This window comes from Paramormyrops kingsleyae, chromosome 12 (assembly GCF_048594095.1).
Source record: "Paramormyrops kingsleyae isolate MSU_618 chromosome 12, PKINGS_0.4, whole genome shotgun sequence".
Lineage (NCBI taxonomy): Eukaryota > Metazoa > Chordata > Actinopteri > Osteoglossiformes > Mormyridae > Paramormyrops > Paramormyrops kingsleyae.
In genome coordinates, this window is record NC_132808.1 from 32,093,623 (window position 1) to 32,115,471 (window position 21,849).

Genomic DNA, 21,849 nt, shown 5'->3' on the forward strand with positions numbered 1-21,849 from the left:
ATCTACACACACACACACACACACAAACACACAGAGGTGGGGGGCACGACTCAGCTCCCAAATGGTGATCTAGGGGCCAAAATGTCTTGCTGGGATTAAGCAAACTCAGCCGGTTTGGCAAATGCCTGGTGATGCAGGTGATGCAGGTGATGCGGTTTCCATGGAAACAGACAGTCGCCTGCAGCTAGAGGCTCCTACATTAAAAACATGCAAGAGTCATGAATTGGTCATGTAATGTCCTTAGTGAAAATAAGTTATAGTTATATATACTTCAATATATCACACATTAATTACCTGATAGTATATAAAAGCTTGAGGGCTTCCCATTCAGATATTCTGGACCTTTGTTAAGTATCGTTTTTCATCAGGGTGGGGTGAGAATTTTACCATTATTATGAATTATAGATACTAGTTATGTATGAGCTGTATTAAGAGGAGACATTTAATTACTAATAGATAACAGTTATTTCACTTTTATGTCTAGGGATCGCTGTAGGTTATCAACTAGTATCAGAAACGTGCTGGAGAGGAAGGAGGTCTGGAAGGAGGTCTGGAAGGAGGTCTGGTTTCAGGGTTTGTTTCTCACGTACACAAACATGCATGTATGTATGTAGCTTTTTCCATCCTGGATTGTGCTCAGGAAAGACCTCATAGAAAGAAAGATACTACTCAAACATGTAAAGAATAATTAAACATATCCATCCATCCATTTTCGATACCTGCTTGTTGCAGGGTTACGGGCCTCTCTCAGAAGCTACAGGTACAAGGCAGGTACGGGGTGCCATCACAGATAATTACCAAAAACGAAAAAACAGACAAATCAAAGTCGAAGTACGATTATTGTCAACTTCAGGTATATGATGCATGGGTCTTACATCGAGGTGAAATATAATTCTTTTTGGTCAAAGTGCAAAATAAAAGTAACATTGAATGTAAATATTGAGACAGGAACAGGACATATTGTGACATTAAGCTAGACACCAGATTGGTGGGCAAAAATTGAGCAAAAGTAAAAATAAGGGTCGATAAAAATATAAAAGCATGTGGAGTAGTTGGAGGTGTTTTCCTCTCAGACACAGGCCGCCATTCGCCCGCACACGGAAGGCTCTGGGTTCCCGTCCCACCCTGACAGTCTGAAGGCGGCGGGGTGTGGTGTTTGTGCACACGTGCTCTCAGCCGCCGCTAGCCTCTTATCGGACGGGCCGTCTGGCCCTGGCGTCTCCCACGCTCGCGGCTGACGCACCTGGGGGTGGTGATGCAGCCGGGTGCGTCATCGGGAGCCGGCTCTGTCGTCAGGCCAAGGCTGCGCTAATCTCGGCTGGGTTACGCAGACCTCCGCACCGAGCTGCGATCCCAGCTGGCAGACTGAATCACAGCTCTCCGAAAGGTACTCGTTCCTCATTCAGGAGGCCCGTAATCACGTTTACGTCTCTGTAAATCACTCTGCCGGCTTACAAGTTCACGCCGTTAAAATCAATCACTACGATCACAGCCACAGATTGTTGCTGAATGGGAAAGCATTAGCTTGGAATACATATGAAATAGAACAGTTATACTTTATTCATCTCCGTGGGAAAGTCATATCTCTGCCTGTTCCATCCTGCTCTTTATGAGGTGTATGGACACACGTACAGGTGTGGGCAAACTTAGGCAAGTGCAGGGACAGGCAGCATGCAGTGATGTCCAGAGTGATTGGGTTTTAAGGGCCTTTCTAAGGGACTTGATCTAACAACCTACTGATCATCGGCATAGAATGCTAACTCACTCAGCCACACACTGCCCCACAAGTAAATAAACTGAAGAATTCTGAAATGTCTATATAAATGATGTGTAATAAACACAGTCAAAAGAGTGTTATAATGTGAAATCTAAAAGGATATACTAGGACTGATGAGACTGGAGCAGAGGGCGGATGGTAATCATTACCTGCTGTTGCTGATTGGACACTTGTTCGCTCCACTGATGTTACAGTAATTCTTTCCACAGTTAGACACACTGCTGTCAGAGCGATGGCTACGCTAACAGCAACCCGCTAAGCCGCGTGAGCATCTCATTCCCGGAACCTCCGACAGATCGCTAATATCCTGTCGGTTCCGATGAGCGGATTTATCGCCACGGCATCCTGTGACATCATCAAGCTGGAGATACTGGAAAGCTGACTTCCCAGTGCCGTTATGGGGTCACTGGAGGGCTTTAGTAATCACAGAGTCCAAAGCCCACTGATTCGGATCACTGTATTTTTTGACTTGCTATTTGATGGCCCAGATGCGTGAGGCTGGGCGGTTTTCCCCCCATGTGGAAAGGACAGTGGCCAAAATGGCAGAAAAAGCAAGGGATTTGACTGGCTGCCAATGGATCTCATTTGCATGCTTTGCGTAATGACCCTGTATAAATATAGACACTCCCCGGGTAACGATGGTCTACGTTACGATATTTTGACTTTACGGTGAGTAAATGTTTTTCACCTTCAGTATATTATTCAATATATTACACGACATATTCAACATTTTATTATAAAATAGGCTTTGTGTTAATGATTTTGCCCAACTGCAGGCCAATGTAAGTGTTCTAAGCATATTTAAGGTAGGCTAGGCTACGCTATGATGTTTGTTAGCTTAGGCGTGCTGTATCAAAATGCATTTTCGCCTTACGATATTTTCGCCTTACCAGAGGTGGAAATTTCAGGTCCAGAAAGTACAAATCCAGACCAAGATTTACTTTCAACCAACCAGTTGAGTACTCTGTGACTGTGACTCTTTATGCTCTTTATGCTTAACCTCTCTGCATTATGTCTGGTTAATCGGAATGTAACCCCATCCAAACTTGGACAGAGGCTGTGTATGGTTATGTCGTTAAAACCCTTGCATCAAAGTTGCGGTTAGATTCTGTATCTTCCCTCTTTTGAGTGAAAGACTGGTTAAAACTGAATTAAAATGGCTGCATAGCTTTTATAAATTAAAGCATATAATAAATGCATCATTGTGAAAATATGCTGGATAAGCAGTATTTTACTAGGAAAAAAACAGACGGCCATTATCATTTAGAAGGTACTATCAGCAAAATAATTACTGGAATGCAGCAGTAAAACGTAGCATAGTGCAGAATGTCAGGTCTGCAGAGGGACATTAGCTCAGGAATCTACATGTTCATTCTTCAGCAGTTTTTTTTAAAACTACAAAGTCATGTGACCAGGAGTTTCAGGTATGAATCAGGTGTCCGTTTAACCGCAGCCCCTCAAACACAGCGGGCTCTGTCACTGGGAGCACTGGGCTGGGAATCCCTCATCTAGGTGCTGGTGAGACGGTGACTGGAATCTGTACAGAGCTGTCAGCTGCTGGCTTTGCGCCAAATACCAGAAAACAAGATACAGAAATGAAAGTTCATTATTTAAGAAAAAAAAGTGGATTGCTCCCATAGAAATCGTGAACCACACTGGATGCTATAAAATTTTGATATCTCTCCTTTAAGCTGAACTGCAAATGGCATAAAAACTTGTGTCCATTGAAAAAAAATTGTGATATATTAATAAAACAAAACAGATTTATTGAAAAGTATTAATTGTACTACGTGTGTGAAGTTCTCTATTCTGTTATTGTGTTATTCAGTTCTCTATCGCTTCTCTTGGTTGTTATAGGACAGGATCCAATCTACAAAAAAATAAATAAATAAAAAATACATCAAATACCTTCTGCTCGAAACAAGATGTTTTTAGGATCTGCTTGCCCCACACGCGCAGAGCCTCAGAAGTTCAGCACGCGGCTGGCCGGCTTTCGCGGTCTGTTCTTCCGTGTCTCCAGAAACACGATCCAAAGGTTTAGCATAAGACATGAGGCCTGTGTTTGAGGGATTAGGTCCTGAGTCGACCCGGTGCAGGCAGATCGGAGGACGAGGGAGTTCGAGAGCAACTGTTTTCCAAAACCTTTTAACAAGGATTTCTGCCAAAACTAGGTCATCAGACAAGTATGTTAATATTATCTTATGAAAAGGTCAAAATATTTATTTAATTCCCACCCACTTTTTGATATGATAACCAAAGCATGCTGTCCAGGTAACAGAGGGAAGATCTGAGATTGGGCAGATCCTTCAGGAAAGCCTTTTAAGGGGTTTACTCCAAATTACACGACTCAGATAAGAGATTGAAAGACATATTTCAAACAATGGCACTGGATCCCTGATTTACCTTCTGATTTACCTTCAGATTTACCTTCTGATTTACCTTCAGATTTACCTTCAGATTTACCTTCTGATTTACCTTCTGATTTACCTTCTGATTTACCTTCAGTCATGCATTTTTTTCTTTGTCACACCACTGATCTCTGTAAGCCGGCAATAAGACTATTGATTCCCTCATTTGAATGGAGACTTACTGAGGAGCTGTGCTAATTATTATAGCCCAGATACAGTTAATTATTATAGCCCAGATACAGTTAATTATTATAGCCCAGATACAGTTAATTATTATAGCCCAGATACAGTTAATTATTATAGCCCAGACACAATGGATAATAACAGCCAGGTGAGATGGGGGTTGATTCTCGGATGTGAAATATGAATGGTAAACTCAATACACATATTCAATACTCCCATTGCAATACTCACTAGTATGTGTAATGTGTGACAAATAAATGACATTTCTGAAACATTTGGGGGGGACCTGTTCTCCACCACGGTTCATTCAATTCAGCGTTTTATGGATATGATATTATATGATACTTATAAAAAGCTATGATCCTCATTCAGCTGTTCACCATCTTTTCAGTGGAGATGACGAGAGCTTTTGATTGCAGCCCCCTCCTCATCATCACATCCCCTTGGGGTAAACCAGCCAGTGACTGACAGCTGACGGACATCCCACCCAGCCTGCAATCTGAGGTCCTCCCTTGCTTGTATCTGCCTTCAGACATATTTTACCCCTAGCATTCCATATAAGGAATTCATGCTTGGACTCAAGAAAATATTTTACAAGGCCTTTTCTCTTTCAAATATAAAACGCAGCATGGCATTCAAGTTTTACTAACACCTTTAAAGTTATATATAAATTTAAGAGTTTAAATGATTGCTACTAAGCATTGCCAGGTCTTTAGCGTGGAACAGATGTAGTCATGCTTCTCACAGCATAGTCCTGCACTTCAGCAGGTAATAGAGCATTTAACCAGTCAACATTTCTATTCAGATACAGGTTTTCAGAAGCTCACTAACATAAATAACGATCTTTAAGAGAAAAGTCATACCCCACAACCAGTATAACATGGGGCTCGAATCATTTATCTGAATGTAACTCACATTCACGGTGACCCTGCTAACTGATAGATTACTATTTAGAACCCAATTTAGAACACTTAAATTAACCCAACATTTATTTTACATTTATTTAAAAATAAATAATTAATTAATAATAAATAATAAATTCTTCCTAACATTTAACACTAATTAACAGATGTGTTGCAAAGCATGCTGGGTAACTATGCTACAATATTATTTTAATTGGTCGTTTTTTTTCTGTTGTATATCTGCACTGTTGTGATAATCATCGCTTGGTTTAGCAGTAAAAATTATTGTGACTGCTCTGACTGCAGGTGGTAGAGTGGGCAGGTAGCAGAGGACTCATTTGGAGATGAGAAGATGCTTGTGGAAGAACCTTAAAGCTACGAAATGAAAAGAATGTTAAGTGATGGGAGTTCATAGCGAGCGGGCTCGGCGTCCCTCTGCATGCGGTATTTTGAGGGGCTTCGCTGGTGGAGATGTGGGCTTTTTTTGGTAACCGCTATGATGGGTCATAGCGGTTCCTTCTGAGAAAGTCTGCGCTTCCTCTGTTTTGGCAGAGGGAATTCTAGCAATGCGGGGCTTCGTGGATGGAAAGGAGATTCTTTTTTTTCTTTAAAACTAAGAGCTCTTCTATTTACGTCTAGAAAATTCCGTTTTATGTCATTTCACGTGGCAGGCTGTATTTCGGGGCTAGCCGAGTGATCGTGGTATTAGATAGAGCTCCTCTGTGCCCTAAAAAAGGAGATGCTTTCTCTGGATACAAACCCAGTCGGCGTCCTTACTTGCAATCAGTTGGCGCTTGCCTGTAGAAGCTAATCCCAAATATGCGTGTACTTCAGTTTCGGATCTGTCTGTCACAGAGGCTGAGTCCACAGCATAGTTTTCTTTTCCGTTTTTTTTCTGAATAAGATTAACAAACCAAGCTCATTTCAGCCACAGAGTTAGACGTCTTGGGCACCCTAGCATGTCGGTGAAGTAATACACGCATTTACGTGTTTTTTTATATGTCACAGGGAAAGTGCAGGTGAGAAAGACCACTAGTCTCGTTATGTTTGTATGAGGTGCACATTTTACTGGAAGGTCTTGACCATCAGGAGCTCCAGCAATTTGTAGTTACCAGGTCCAGACAATTGCTTCTGTTTATTATTATTATTATTATTTATTGTTATTAACTCTTGTCAAATTTTCCATGTCACTTTCCCATACAGTATTTTAACCACATCAATGTACATTCAACATCAATGTCACTGACTAAGATCCAAGTTTTCATTCAGGATGTTGAGTTGACTACCTATGTGCTTGTACATTCGATTTGGTCCTTTTAGTTGTATCATGGACATTCACCCAATAAAACTATAAGGCAGTTTTATTTGTTTCTGTTGAAAACCCAGGACTGGTTTCATCATACGCCCCCCAGCGTTAGGTACTCCCGCGACGTTCCCGGACCTGTAGCCAGTGTGACAGTATCCAGGTTCATTGACCATCCCTTTTGCTGCATGTGTGACAGTCTGCGAGTCCAACTCCCACGTGTGAGACCTTTTATTGTGCCTTGTAAAATATTGTTAGAATTTGTTCTGTCAAACTAGAAGTCTTTTAAGGTGATTGGAGGAAGACGAATACGACGTCTCTGTTTTCGTAAATGTTTATGCTATTGAAGAGACTCTTGTCTGGAAAGGGCCCCCTGCTATATTTTCATCATAAAGTATTGTTTACCGTTTCTACGTTCTCACACAAACACTGCACACCCTACACCGGAGTCATACTTTCGTATCTCGCCATTTGAATCTGTGACTAGTTACTTAAATTGAAATTGAACAGTGACCAAGTGCTTATCTCAGTTTCCTTATCCACACAAATTTATGATGTTTACATACATACAGTCCACCGCCTGGCACTTTTATTCAAAGGGACTTGCAGTTTTTATACAGCTGAATGTTTTACTGGAGTAATTTATTCTAAGTGCTTTGCTGAAGGGTATGATTGCAGAGCCTCATTCTGGGACTTAAACTGGCAACTTTTCCATTCTACTGCCATATGTTTTACTAACAGGCTATCTTCTGTTTGTGTTTATGGTTTGGTGTTCAATTGGTATCTTTAAAAGATGTGATTATACAGTTATACCAAATGATACAGCTAGGTACATGAAATTCAGGTTAGGTTTCTGCCTCCAGGATTAGAACCAACAACCTCCAGATACATAATTCCTAACCTTATTGGTAGCTGCTGCTCTAACAGGCATGGGAAAGAGACTTTTCTATAATGGGGATTACTCGTCTGCATGAGATTCTGCCTACAATGAGGACTACAGACTGCCTCTCTTACTCCTTAAGAAAAACCTCACCCTTCTCTAAAATATTGAATACAATTAATATCCAATGATTAATTACTTAGACACTCCAAGTTTGTATAGTGTAGTACTGATACAGTAAGTGATTGCACATTATTTATGGTATTATATATTCTACACTCCAATCCAGCATGCTCACAGTCACAATGTTCTTGTATATTGTACAAAAATGTTACAATACCTACCAGTTCTCTGAGTGTGCTGTTAGTCTTTTCTTTTAGATATATTTCCTCAGTTCTGAACCTGAATGCATTAACATGTCAATTTGCAAGCAAAAGACCGCCACCTGTATTCACTTGTAAATGAAATGAGCCGTTTAATGTTTGCCTGAGGTAAATGAAACTCGGCAACTCAGTTTCTGTCTGTCAGTTCACGTTACCAGATGAGTCCGTGCCCCCCCCCACAGCGGACCACAGCGGTGTCCCCTGGGCAGTGGCCTCCCACGATCACGATGAACGGTATGGATGTCGACCAATTGCAGCTGCAGACTCCTCTTCCTGATGACGTGATGTGGATGAACGTGGCGTGGTGTCACTGCAGCCCATTCCAAAGATGCCCAGTGGCATAGGTGTGGTTTCGACATTTGTAGGGACCAAATCAGCCCCGAAGCCCCCACCATCCTAAACGCTCACTGTACCTCTACGATACCGGTAGGGACATGAGCGAAACCCTTGGTATTCGGCAACTGTGTGCATGTAGAGGGACGTGCTCTCATTCACTATGCCATGTGACCATCCCCATTGAGATGCCCCCCTCATATACTGACTGGCCCGGTCATCTTCGATGACATCATCCAGATCGCCAGCTTCCTGCCTCCTAATTTTGTAGTCCTTTTTTAAAAGGCTTACATAGACCTCTATACAGTGATTAAGCTGATCTTAACGTGCTAAACTCCACATACAAGCTGTTGATGGTAGATGGTGCATTTGACACCCCGTTTTCCTCCGTGATATTACTTCACACTGCCACCTGCTGGAGAGATGTCACAGACCATAATTTGCTCTATTAGTCATCTTAAGAGCACCTATGGACCCAGTTATTAATGACAACAGAAGTATCCAATGAGCTTCCCCCATTACCTTTTGGGAACAGCAGTCCCTAAGCCTCATGGGTAGCATGAAGGCACCTCGGTTCACAGAAGCTAAAACTACGATGGCTGGTTATGGCAGCACCAGGCACACGTTCCCATGCAGCCCCAGTGAATGAAATGAAATAATGCTTTATTTGCTATCATCACAGGTGCACTGGAATGCTTCTCCCTCAAACCCATCTTAAACAGCTGGGTACATGAAATTCAGGCTAGGGTTCTGGCTCCGGGGATTAGAACTAACAACCCCCTGGTACACAGAGAGTTTAACCTACAAATGAATGAAATGAAATGATGCTTTATTCGCTATCATCACAGGTGCACTGGAATGCTTCTCTCCCTCAAACCCATCTTAAACAGCTGGGTACATGAAATTCAGGATAGGTTTCTGGCTCTGGGGATTAGAACCAACAACCTCCAGGTACAGAGAGCTTAACCTACAAGTGAATGAAATGAAATGATGCTTTATTTGCTATTTGCACAAGTACAGGTGCATTAGAATGCTTCTGTTTGCCTACACCTTGTTGCGCTCCATGAGCAACACATACAGGTGAGAGTAAGCTTGGGGGGGGTCACAGCACAGGGTCAGCCAGCATACAGGACCTAGGACGTGTGATCATTCTGCTAAGACCCAAATCGGCAGCCTTCCAATCGCCGGAGCCTGCTGAGCCACTCAGAGCCACGAAATGTGACACTTTTGTGTACCCTCATGCAGATGGAGTGATATCCCTGTCATCATGCATCACGGCTTAAATGTGGAAATCCCAGCGGTGCATGGCACCCTGCTAATTAAGACAGCACTGATAATTCGAGAAAAAAGCATTTATTAAAAACACACACATGCATAATTGAGTTAGTGGGTGTGCTGTAGCATATCTCAACTGATTGGAAATAGCAGGGATTAAGAAAATACCCATCGTGCTTTGCGGGTGTGTTGGTCTCTGTGGATGTTTTCATCTGACCTCTGTCAATGGTCCCCTGGCCAGACATTCCAGTGGGTCACAGCTGCGGGCGGAGGGCCGCGCGCTGAGTTATGTCATATGGAGGGGCTGCCAAATCGCACCGCAGCTGTGCTGACGCCCCCCCCCCCCCACGCACAAACGCATAGATACACCACACACACACGCACATGCACACACACACACACCTCATCCAAATATGGCTGAGAGGTCTCTTGGCTGCGTGTCGTAGCCGCGCTGGCGATTAAAGTCTGCGAAAGAGACACGGGGGGCCCGAATGGTATAAATTATGGTCCAGATATGGGAGGGGTCAACTCCCATAGAGGTGACAAACCTACACAAAGCAAACTGCGGCAAATTAAGGATTTTTTCTCCCTTACGTTCACACATGTCCACACCCTTCGCTGCAGGATGACGGCTATAACTAAATGCTAATCGCTTCCTGCTAAGGAAGCGTAACAGTTACGGCTTTACTTTGAACACATCTGACTCCCACTTCAATGGGAATAAAATCGGGTGATAGCTGAGTATTGTGAGTATTACTTGAGTTATTCTGTTATTAATGAAGCAAGTCTTCCTTATGACTGCAGTTGGTAAATTTGCTAAGATGCGCAGATATATATATATATATATATATACACGCAGGCATGGACTGCGGGGAGGTCTGTAACGCTTCATGGATGCATGTCGGACGTCATCGGCACAGCTGGATTGGTTTTTTTCCCGCTGTCATTCGAGTAAGGCGTCTCACTCTGGGGTACAAGCACAGCGACCCGCCCAGGATGCAAACTCAGCTCTCCGGTCGGCTTTTCAAAGTCGTCCTTAATCACTCTCTTACCTCTGCTCCTTAACGTTTCTCAGACACCTGCACTGCTCATTTTACGGGGGACTGGTACCTGCACCACAAACTCCTGAGGTGGATTTCTGATGTAGGAACCCAGAACTGGAGATTGGAAAGGAAAACCACAAAAAAAAAAAACATTCACGGTGGCCTGTAACATGCTGCCAAAAACCCAAGAGCGTAATTCAGGCCTCCTTCATGCAATATACATATCATGTACTGCTTGTTGTATTTAATATTACATTTAGCCAAATACATTTTCACACATTTTGTTTTTTGACTATAAGAGACTCACCAGCCACTTACTCTGAGGGATCTGGTGCCAGTTAATTCCATTCCTGCTCTTCAACACTTCAGCTCACACATTGAACAAATTAACATGCTCCACAGCTTTCACCAGGAACAAATCAGCTTTAAAAAATAATCCATATGCTCTTTTTTCAGCTTCCAGATTCTGCAACGCTAGCCGGGTGGGTGTGCGGCACAGGACAGCTGACGGGGTTAATGCGGACTTCCACATGTCAGCTGACAGACATCCGCCCCAGCCCTGCCGGGGAGCGGGCAGCACGAGTCACGGTGACACCAGGCCAGCGGCATCCTGCTAATTACACACGCAAAGACCTGCCCTCCCACCGCGATCTGTGAGCTCTTTAGTGGGAGAGACTGGGGACAATTGTTGATCGAATCTGGTATCTATTTACTCATTAATCTGTGTGCTTTTAGTATGACATGTTTCATAAGCTTCAGAATTGTTGCTAGGAGTCTTAATCTAGCTGGAGGGTCATGTGACCGGGGTTAGTTGTTGAAGTGTGTTGAAAGTCTGTTCAACAACTGACCCCCGTTCAACAATTGTCCTCTAAGTCAAGTCAAGTCAAAGTCAAGTGGGCTTTTATCATACAATCCACATACTGGTCTACAGTGGCACAAAATACCATTATCCCAGGACCATAGTGTAACTGCAGACAGCTGGTGACAAGGGGAGGGTTTCACAGTAAAGGACGTGCCAAGCGCAGTAAGGACAGACAGTAGATGTTGCTTATCTTTGATGATGTTTTTGTGATTTTCTCCTGGGTGTAACAGTACATGCATGCCTAGTTTCTTCCGGAAAGACAGCAAATAAGAGCAATTGCAGACTGGAAAGATGTGGTGGAAATATGCAAGATTAAACGATATCGGTCTCAGTTATTAATATGGACAGTGACCTTCTTAGAGAATGAACATGTTGATACATTCTGGCTTAATATAGTTTCATTTGGAGATCCAGTGCAATGTCTTCAAAAAGCACTGCTGGATTTCATAGCTACCTATTCTGGCCAAAAGTCAAAAGGAGAAAATATGGAACTTCCAGGGAACACAGGGTGTGTCCCATACAGGGGATCTGCTTTTGGTCTCGGCAGTCCGGCATTGTCCATCTGTGGTGAGGAAATTTAGAGAATGTGAATTAGCTTGTGTTCTGTAGCTGTGGAAGATGGCTGAGATCTTGGAGAATCTTCGTTCATGCATAGCTGTCGGGGAGGGGAGTCTGTCCATTCAGTGCAGAGGCCCCTGTAATTCCTCACTGGGAGAGAATACATATTTCATTTATTTCACAAACACTTTAATCCAAAGTCACATACTTTTTTTGAGAAAGCAGTCCCTGAGCGACTGAAGTTCGAGGGCCTTGTTCAATCATCCGGCACTGAAATCACTCTGCTGAATATGGGATTCGAACCAGTGACTCTCCAGTCACGGGCACACCATCCCCAATGGGAAATGGGAAAAATGGCAGGATAACTGGGCTCTGCCTTTTCTTCACCTGCAAAGGACACCTGCGGGCATCGGAAAGCACTTGGTGCATTCTGTGGCAGGTACAGCGAATGGAGTCATGGTATCAACACATCTGGGCTAGTTCCCACACTTACGTACCCATGTCTTGATGCTAATGTTTAGAGTAAGGCAGCAGAAGGGCAGTCTTTGTTCGGGCTCGCCAGTCAGTAGGTAATCTAGAGTGTGGTAGCAATTTAACTCATTTATTCATTTACTATCTAACCTAAATAAACGACCTGCTTCTAGTTCAAAATCAGATATAGTGATTGCTTGACCTTTTGTTATTGTTCAAATGGATATTATGTGACATCAGTTGTCCTTATCTTTTTTTTTCCTGGTTATTTTGCATAATTTCGGTGATTATTCATTGATGTGGGTTCTTCGGGTATCGCCACATTCCTGAGCTCCTGCCATCTGCAATCACACAAGGGAGGTGCCCTGGGTTCTACCTCTGAGTGTCATTCGCCCGCCCCGCCCTTCAGCGGCCGGTTATTTTGACGCTGTAATAGCCGCACAGGATTTAAGGTCCAATTGAAGATCAGATTTTTCCATTTTCTGTGGACGTTGTCTGAAATTTAGCAAAATGTTTGTGCTGGATTACAGTAGGACTGAATGAGCTTTAGTTGCCAGTACTACAGCGTTCGATGAGGAAGCCTGACTTGACGTGTGGCAGGAGAAAGATGAGTTGGCAGCCAGGTTGGGTGGGGTCATGGTTGTGCTGGGGCCACATGAGCCTCCGCCCTGTGGAGACGGGGCGTTCCCCCCCGGAAGATCACGGTAACAGATACAATCACAGGAGAGTCCTAACGGGCAGTCGGCTGGAAGGCACTCTATGCCCCCGAAAGGCCCGAATGAGAACGCTTTGTTCCCCTTTTGAGTCTTTCTTTGGGTGGGGGGGTTTCCTGATGATAAATTGAACCCCAATTGCTGGAGGAAACATGGAGAAGATCACAGGAGCGTTTTGATGACAGTGAAGGTTTCAGGAAGGGGCTGTGCTCCAGGCCGACGGACACCATTGATTATTCTGCAGCTGGGGGGGCTGCACACAGTAAGCACCAGAGAACATGCAATGTGGGGTTCGCCATCTCCAATTATTCTGCGATAATCGTAGTATATAGCAAGGGTTTTTTTTTCAGTATTCAAATGAATCGCCAACACTGACATGAATACCACCAAGGGGCGTAGCTAGTGAAAATGATCACCTTGGTCCCCCCTCCCACTCAATTTTACTTATAATTCAGTAATGCATAGGTCCCCCATACCTGCCAGGGTATCCATGCCCTTATCGTCCCCCTGCTTACTGCCATGGAAAATGAATTTCCATTCATGCCGACCTGAATTATTGAACATATGTGTTATATAAATATAAAAAGAATAGCAAGATGACTGAATACACTCACTGAAATATATAAAATATATATATAATTGAACCTATTCATATAATATGATTACATTTTATTTATATATATACACACATGCACACACACCTAATATATAACATATATAGGTTATGTTATATATTAATATGTAGTATGAAATACATCATTTAAACCTATTAATTGGAGAGTGGGAAATGAGTGAAAATGTAATTTAACATTTTTTCTGCTTACATTTCACACTCACCTATTTAGCGTGTTAGCTTTCACACTTGACTTGACCCCAGAGATTTCCTGAGAGGAAATTATTCCGTGCAATTATTTGCCATAAAACAGCCCTAGCTGTCTCTGACATTAAATCAATTCATAACTTTGATCCGCCCGCTTATGAAACCTCACGGTGAAATTAAAGGTCTGAATTCAGAACTGGCCTGTCATTAATCAAGCTGCGAGCGAATCCTCAATCCCACTCATCCCATTTGGCTGCGTCCTTCCTCCCATTTGGTCTCATCCGCCGTGTTGCGTTGGTGCCAGGGAGATTCCGGCAAGCTGCTGGTTAACCTCCACACATCTCGCGCTGACGGAGAGCTCATTTTTCACACAGTAAATTTGTGGAGTTAATCGAGGACCGACACCACTCTTCGGCGGAGCATTGTGTCACGATAGTCCAGATGAACGATCCAGAGGTTCACCTTTCACCTCATCTGCCAGCAGGATTTCTGTCAGAACAAACAAATTAACTAATTACAAACTGAATCACACCTTTGCTAAAACCTTTAGAACACTATAATTACAGCAGGACCCTAACTGGCCAGAGATCAGGGCAGGGCTGCAGTGGTGTTATACGTATTTCATAGCAGTTATAAAGACAAGTGATGTGATGGAGTTTTTTTTCATTCGTTCCACCTAGTAATGCACTCGTTATTTTCTGATTCATGCTGCCTGGTTTACAAGCATCACTTTCTCCTTCCAAAAATTTATCATATATATTTTAAAGTTACTTAACTTTCTGCAACATCACCTTTTATGGATCACATCCATTCTGTGAGAGAATCCTCTGTATGTTCACAATCGTTCCATCCAACATTGTGCGTCGGGATACATTCCGTGCATATTCATGATTCACGATTGTTCAAGGCATGAATCCTGTATTACGTTTGCTAACATTCATTCCGTGAGTGAATCCTACATGATGTTTCCACGTTCTTCATTCCTAAACCTGTCCCCTCCAAATCGTTCCGGATCGATACAGAGGTGAAGCGAGGAAAGGGCCAGTCACTGAGGCTCTTGCACAATGCTGTCACCCCCCCCCCCCCCCAGGTTTACACTGTCTGGACAAACTGTGTTAGGCCACCAGACCCTCGCCTATCGCCTAATCCCCCAGACGCTACGGGAAGACCCCCAAACAGACAGGAAGGCGTGGCAGTAACACACCTTGGCCTGTGAAAAGCAAACAGCGGCTTGGGGGTGGGGGGGGCAGGTTCGCCATATTTCACAAGGCCGTCTCGACACTTCACTCCCGCAAAGTAAACACAGGACCGCTGGGACCGTAATTGATAGCGCCATCCCCTCTCCTACAGTAAATACATGTCAAACAGTGGGGGGGACACTAGCCAGATTACCGAAGATTTGCAACACCAAAGGATTACCCAAGAATGCTTGTCTTTGATCTCCCAGCACTTAGCCTTTGATTCCCTGTAATTATTTAAGCCGGCAACTTTTAATGCCAGCGTGCTGATGAATGGCCCTAACGATTTCCTAATTGCACAGCGCGGGGCTGCCTTATCTGTCTGAGGGTGCTGCAGTAGTCGCGGCTTTCGCTGTCCCGCCGAGGGACGCAAACAAACGCACACGCGCACTTTCCGTTCGACGCAAGTGATGGAGCGGGACCCTCCCCCGTGTAACACAAAGAAACTGTTTATGCACCCCCTACATTTGAGTGATATTTTTCGCTGCTTCTCCGTTGTCCTGCCATGTCAGGAAGATGGATCTGTCCAGCCAAAAAAAAAAAAAAAAGTCTCGCTGTTCACATAAAATAAGCTTAAAATCAACAAAAATAATGCCGACAGGGCTGAGTCTGCACTGATTCGACATGGTTTTCGTCACCGCATGACATGAATAAACAAGACGATTTCAATGCATATGTATGAATATTTTAATGCTTATTTTTCTTCTTTATATGTAATTTAACCGGCATCCTGTCCACAGTGAGCACCCCCTTGTGTCCACACGTCCCCCATCACCGCGACCTGCACAAGCAGCGGAAGATGGATGGATGGACATGTACTACATACCCAAAACAAGACTATTTATGACATTTATAGGGAGACTTATTCTTTTTATTCTAACTTATCATTACCTCATCCCAAATGGCACAGTGGCTCTGGAGAAACGACGTCTCATTGTGGGGACCTGGTACACAGATGTCTGTGCAGGTGGGTGCTTATCAGGCATGGTGACAGTGGAGAATCTCATTGGCTGAGTAAGGGTATCCCTGGGATGCCGGTGACGAAAGGGGCCGCTTCCTCTTTAAGGGGGGGGCCGGGAGCCGGATCAGAGACAGCGATCGGCCGTCGCATGCGACTCACGGAGATACCGGCACCAGATGAAAAGGCACCAGCATGTAGGGGAGGCTGGAGAGGAGGCGAGACAGACTGTGCACCTCCGTCTCCCAAACAGCTCCGTTTGCTGATGGCTCAATGGGGGCCATCAAAGCCCTACCCCCCCCCCCTCGCTGTCGGAAGGCGGGGGATGGCACCAGAAGCCACACCAACCCATCAAAGCGGCCACTATCTCAGAAGGGGGCACTTGTTACATGTTACATATCTTCTTGGGGGGGGGGGGGGGGCTGTGCTTTGATGTGTGCTGACGATACGGCGCTCGATCGCTTGGACGCGGGGACATTTCGGTGGGACATCACCCTGCCAGTTTCTGGGTGGCACTTCTCGAGCTATGCCCCCATTCTCCTAAATGCCCATGAAGATAAGATGGGAGCCCGATTACAGGCTCCGGGCACTTGGATGGGGGAAGTGGTGCCCCTTGTGGTGGCCACATGGACTGACGCCGTGAGAACAACCTAAAACTCAGCTGAGGCGATTCTGTGCGGTCAGGGTCTGCAAAAATGTTATTTTGTAGCTTTACCTCAATGATAAACATCACCACATTATCCTGACCTTATACAAACTTATTATATAATATTAATACTCAGCCTTATAATGTCTGATAAACCAACAGATCGGCTAACAAAATAAATTATAAATGCTGACTACAGAAACACTGCCATGGTGGGGAGGATAACAGACCCACCCCCTCTGGTTAAAACTTGTAATTAGATTTCCATCCATCCTTCTCCTAACGTAGGCAATGTCAAACACAAAAACAGCCCATGTGCTGTAGATGAATACTCATAAATACCTGTGTGAAAGTGCATTGTGTGCCCCCCACCCCCCGAGCCACGGAGAACCCCCATTCAGCTTGCCATAACAGGTCCTCAGCTCAGACCTGGCACCTGACCGGACCCCCTGGGCGAGCGCTGATCCTCCCGAGGAGCCCGTCCGACAGGCAAACAAGGAGGGCACCTCCCCAGCCCCGACTTGCATGCAGAATTGCCCAGTTGCACCATTTTGGCCACTGAGAAACACAGGAAATGGGTTTAAACTGATGGAGAAAATGAGAATAATAACAAGAGAAAAAAAGGCAATCTAAACCAAGGATACCAGCAAACCAGCTTAGAATACAGGCTGCACCATCCTCTCCTCTATTACCCCCTGCTGGACAGTATCGTAAACTACACATGGGAAGAGAAAAAAAATCCCCAGAAACTGCTGGATAAGCAGTTGGAATATGAATGAAAGAGGCAATGGATGAGCAGCGTAAAATCACCACAACATGGCACAGGCAAGTGTGAATAACCAGAATCGGGTTCGGGATATTCCAGAGGCATTCTGGAGGGCTGTGATTGACATCAGCTCCACACAATAATAAGCAGAACCAGAAAACTTTATTAATCATGGGGGGAGATTTGGGTTCGTTACAGTTGCTCCAGCCATGAATAGAAGTATGATGAGAACAGGGAATTAAGTAGGTGTACAATAATTATTGCGATTATTGTTATTCTTGTTGTTGCATTAATATGAAATAAAATATTTATTGAAATATTATTTTAATAAACTATTACATTTTATTAAGTGAAATTAACATTTATTTTAATAACATAAATGATAATAACATTTACATATATTTCATGGTTTTCTTGCATTTTGTGTGTCTGCAAGAAGGTGAGCAATGAAATCAATTCGTTAGCAACAGTGTGTCCCGCAAAACCTGCTTTGTGTGTTCATGTGTGGCACTTACTGCACGTGTGACCATTCACTAATGACAGTGGTGTCACTGGTTTGCCTGGACTCAGGGTCGTCCCATGCTGGGGGACAGGAAGCCACGGGTTCCAGGTGAGCAGCCATGCATCTCGCTGGAGAGGGTGGGGGGATGGTACACAGGCAGTCAGTCCTGGGGGGCTACGTCTGCCTATTTAACACTGTCGTGTCGAGAATCCAACGGTCAGAGGTCGGAAAATCGTTGGGTTTTTGAGGTTTTTTTTTCTCCTTCTGGCAGGGAGGTGACCTGGAGAGCAGCGGAGTACCCCCCCCCCCCCCCCCCCCCGCATGGTCCCCCCCTGCAATTGATGCGGGCCCCAGGGCCCCATCATTAGTGTGCCACTGAGAGACTAATTACTGAATTAGCGTGTGCTCCGATTGTCCCGGCAGCACCTGGGATGACAGTATCCTTTCCACTGCACCTCCCCAGCCGGGCTGCACCTCCCCAGCCGGGCTGCACCTCCCCAGCCGGGCTGCACCTCCCCAGCCGAGCGGCACTTTGCAGGTGGGTGAGCAGCTCATCATGATGGAGGACGAAGGCGCTTCAGATACGATAAAAGCTGCATCAGGAGGTGCAAGCAGGAGGTGCAAGCAGGAGGTGCAAGCAGCCAGAAGTCACACAGCACCGCATCAGTCCTAAGAACACTAGCATATAAACATATAAATACAGCCATTTCTTTAGCAAGGGATAAATTAATTTTCTCTCTGATCAGTTAGTAAATATATAGCAATAAATATTTAATAATATTAGACTTTATTGATCCCCATAGGGAAATTCTCTTTTACGCCTCCCCCAACTTCCTCTCTGTGGGTGACAGCAAGCTGGCCATGAAAGGGAGGGGTGGGGGGGGGGGTTAAAGCCCTCGCTGAAGGACCTGTAGGCGTGCCCAGGCGGGGCTCAAACCGGCGACCTTCTGATCACAGGCGCAGAGACTGAGCAACATGCTGTCCCATACAGCTATAGATAATATATAAATAATATGATATAGAATAATAATATAAACTAATACATTTACCGTGTATTTCTTACATTACACCTAAAAAATGCAGCATACTGATCCTATATCTTGTACTTGCTGATTGCTGTTGGCCAGTAATCAGCAAGTACAGGCTATTGGATCAGCAGTCTGCAGGGTTTTTTTTCCTTTTAACAAACCCAAACCAGATGTTGTCCTTTTGAAGGCTGGCAGAGGGCCAGCGAGTCACTGGAAAGCAGGGAGGAACATGAATCATCATCAGAAGGAGAGCGACAAATGACTTACGAGCTCTTCTCGTCCTGGATATAAGCCGCCTTGTTCTGTAGATAAACGACAGAAGAGCCCTAATGACAAGACAACAAAGGTCTGCTAATCAATTACAGCCTGGCAAGGAGCAGGATGTAACCTTCATTTCTAAGTAACAAACACAACACAGAAAAGCACGTAAAAGGCATCATATGAGTAGGTACCGCTACGTAGGAGCACACAGCAGCGTCTTTAGTCACGAGAAGGACTTGAAAGGACGACGAGTCTTAAATAATCCTTTCCGCACACCCCCGTAGTACTGAGCTGTCATTTTTGCACTCCTGACCTTCCTGTTAACTTTAACGAGTCTGGCCATTCTCATCTGACCTCTCTCATTAGCAGGGAGTATTTGCCAACAGAACTGCCACCGGCGTGTCGTTTTGCATTTCACCATTTGTTTGTAAACTCTAGACACTGTAGTGTGCAAATATCTGTTTCTGAGATGCTGGAAGCGCAGTGTCTGACTTCAGCAGTCACACAGTCTTAGACTTTCTGACGCTTAGCCGCACAGATTCTGAACCTCTTGACCCCTGTCTGCATGCTGTATATATTCAGTTGCAGCTACATGATTCACTGTTCGGAGGAGCAGTCGGTTTGCATTGACGAGCAGGTGTACCTAATAGAGCACTGAGAGTATATGATAGTAATCACTACAAAACATTACCCAGTAAAACAGATGCTGATTGATAAAAATGTCTGAATGACACTTCAGGTTTTCTGTTTTTCTTATTCCAAAGAATGCTAGATGATATCTGGACCTCATTTCCTTGAAAATATTTACTACCATCAAGGAGCAAACCTAGATATCGACGGGTTTATCTTCAAGCGATACTTCTGTATATCTCTGTTTTCTGTCCTCCTTTCTTTTGCCAACAATAACCAGTGATGAAATCCTTTGTCCTCCGACTGTAATATGTCAAGTGAATTTGCCTACATCTTTTCCAGCCTGATAGCTTAGGCTGCCAGGTGTCTGAATCAGATTAACTATAGAAAAGGGACGAGGACGATGAATGGATTTGCAGGCTGGCAGAGGGAGGGAGAAAGCCCTCTTTGTCTACGTGCATCGTGAGGTAATAAAAGAAAAAGAGACGCCTGGTGCAGTCTTCCTCTCTCTCCCTCTCGCTTACCCCACTAAAGTGTTTTGCTACACTCACATCTCCAGCATCTCCTGGCCTGCGGGGTATCTGGATATTTCGTGGAGTCAGAGTGCTGTCAATCAGATAACCGGTGACCACGCAAGAGCTGGTAGATAAGACTGTTCACACAAACGAGGAAACCGCCAGCAGTGAAGACAACTTACACAGTGCCACCACTGTAATTGCTCACTGGGGTGTGAATGATCAGCTCAATTCTTCAGATACATTTTGCACGTATATTTGCCAGAGTAAATTATCTGGACCAGATCGACGTCCAGGTTCTTTCAGCTGAGTAAACAGAATTTTCTTTTAGTGTTTTTAGAGTTATTTCAGGAATCTGTCATATGTGAAAAATCTCTCCATTCTCATAGCCCGTCAATTAATTGCAATACTATCCATGTTTGTGTTTTCAGGAAAGGTGAGATCTCTCTTTAACATGACTATAACCTGCCCGGAAGGCACACCATTATACCATAAAAACTATGACATACTACATAAAATATTAGCTAAATAAAGCTACCAAGTGCAACTGCAAGTTATTTATTCATTAGAACTGTAGTGATATGTCACTCCTAATAAGACACTTCATGCAGCCCGTGCCTAATAAATACTGCCACTTGATAAAGCCTACTATCGGAAATCTGTGGTTCTGTTCACTTGACGTATTTTATTCACGACCTCGTTTAGTTTGACCTTAGTGCAAACCAGCATATGTGTAGCAAGCGGCATTACGGTACAGTTGGTATCAAGGCATTGTAATGGACATTACTACTGACTAAAGAAACGTGATGACGTTATATATTTTATTATTTCAAATAATGTACGGTGCGTCGTTTAATTGCATTGCGAACCGTATGCGACACTTAAGGAGTCCTATGTCTATGCTGCCATCTACTGGCAGCATGACAACATACTGTAACACTGAAAGCGCTGGCGTCCGCTTAATAGCATCCACCCATCCATCCATTCATCCTTCACACCAATCCATCCATCCATCCACTAACCAGGGCTGGACTATGATTCAAAATTGGCTGCGATGTCGTGGCCTTCGGGGTCCCCCACGGCAACTTTTGACGATACCATGACGATCGATAACATTTTCCGGGTGGGGGAGGTGGTCCCCAATATAACTTTTGCCAGCCGGGGAATACCCCACAATACACTTTGCCTGCCCAATCATTGCTCCCTGAGAAAATGCCAGACGCTACACTTTCCAGGGGGCCAGTGAAGCCCAGCCTCTAAACGCTTGTTCTGGTCAGTGTGTCGGGTACTCCAGCCTATCCCAGGCACAATAGTGCACTTCCATGGAAAACACTCTGGACGGGATGCTAGTCAGTCTGGATATCACATTTATAGTGTAAAATCTTTGTTCTCAC

General features: G+C 44.3%; 2 long non-coding RNA genes across 2 annotated transcripts; one reads left to right on the forward strand and one right to left on the reverse strand.

The window, feature by feature from the left end:
• Window positions 1-2,404: 2,404 nt before the first annotated feature.
• On the forward strand, window positions 2,405-6,294 carry LOC140577714 (uncharacterized). Its single transcript, XR_011981872.1, has 3 exons — window positions 2,405-2,446; window positions 4,760-4,872; window positions 5,577-6,294. It is a non-coding gene; the product is annotated as an uncharacterized lncRNA (long non-coding RNA).
• Window positions 6,295-13,874: 7,580 nt separating this feature from the next.
• LOC140577715 (uncharacterized) lies at window positions 13,875-18,316 on the reverse strand. Its single transcript, XR_011981873.1, has 3 exons — window positions 18,035-18,316; window positions 17,160-17,311; window positions 13,875-14,400 (listed from the first exon to the last, which is right to left on the reverse strand). It is a non-coding gene; the product is annotated as an uncharacterized lncRNA (long non-coding RNA).
• Between the last annotated feature and the right edge of the window lie 3,533 nt (window positions 18,317-21,849).